The 1,200-nt window shown below is 39.3% G+C and overlaps 1 protein-coding gene across 2 annotated transcripts in view; it reads right to left on the bottom strand.

The window, feature by feature from the left end:
* Positions 1 to 1,200, bottom strand: part of TMEM248 (transmembrane protein 248) — a 41,181-nt gene that overhangs the window by 38,886 nt on the left and 1,095 nt on the right. The window lies entirely within an intron of this gene.

Here is a 1,200-nt window from a genome sequence, read left to right as displayed (position 1 = left end):
GGAAAGGCCAAGGTTGAAGCCAGTGAGGTCCTGAAACTAATCATAATGTTCCAAAGCAATACATGGCATCATATTTGAATGGCTTTAAGGGTTTCTTCAACAATATTGGGTAAGAGAAACAGCATCTCTGCAAAAGTGAACTAGATGTCATTAAAAACACTCAGAAAAATTGCTAAAGAGCTTGCCATTTATCATTTGGCTGTAGCCAGAGTGACAGAGCTGTGCTTGTTAAAGCTGCACACAGGCACTGAAATAACTGACAGACACCAAATTTAATTTCCTGATTGTTAATACCAAACAGGAATTATAATCAGCATCTTTTCCACTGTCCTTAAAATAAGTTAGGCATTGATTTATGTCACTGGCTGCCTAAAAGAACAAGACAAACTCATCGAATGACAACTCTTTAGAACCCAGAAATCTACCAAAAGCCAGACTGGATAGCACATGCTTTTCTGTCTTAGAAAAGCATTTTACTCTCAACCCGCTGCTTCTGTCAAAATTTCTATACACCGACTGCCCAGTTACCTAGTCTGGCCACAGCTTTTTCATTTCTCAGCTATTGTGAATGACCCAAACCTTCCTGATTCTTCGAGGTCCACCTCAAAAGTCACTTCTTTTATGAGGCTTTTTCTGATTCGAACCATAACAAAATCCCTAATTAGTTGGTAACTCTATATGCAATTAAGCCTTGCCACATTCTATAGCCTATTTCTTTAAGTAAGTTCTTTGCCAACCAAAACTATATTTGTACTTAGGACTGTCTCTCTTCCTTGCAGCAACTGCAGATACAGGCCAAATAGCTTAGAAGGTGAATTCAATCAGCATTTGGTGATCTCAGTACCCAGAAATGGGTGGCAGCCCTGATTCCAGTCCATCTCCATTAGGCCACAGAAATTCTTCCTGCAACTATACTAGAAGTCAATACACTCTTCCTTACTCTTATAAAGTAACTTCGCTTGGAGTCATAAAGTATATCTTAGTTGCACAACAGGTCTATTTCCTTTCAGAATCCTTAGATGAAATGAGGAAGCAGGAAGGCACTCTTACCATTCAAGCACTGAATGGTACAGAGGGAATAAAGTGCTTAGACCACAAGACCAAAAAGAGTGCTTATAGGAACAAACCAATTTATTAAATACTCATTACCAGCCTTAGAGTTTTTCCTTCCACAGCAGCTCATCTATGGAAGGAGCCACA

Source organism: Pteropus alecto, unplaced genomic scaffold, assembly GCF_000325575.1.
Source record: "Pteropus alecto unplaced genomic scaffold, ASM32557v1 scaffold68, whole genome shotgun sequence".
Classification (NCBI taxonomy): domain Eukaryota; kingdom Metazoa; phylum Chordata; class Mammalia; order Chiroptera; family Pteropodidae; genus Pteropus; species Pteropus alecto.
Note: the sequence above shows the minus strand (reverse complement) of the source record. Positions and strands in the feature narration are given on the sequence as shown.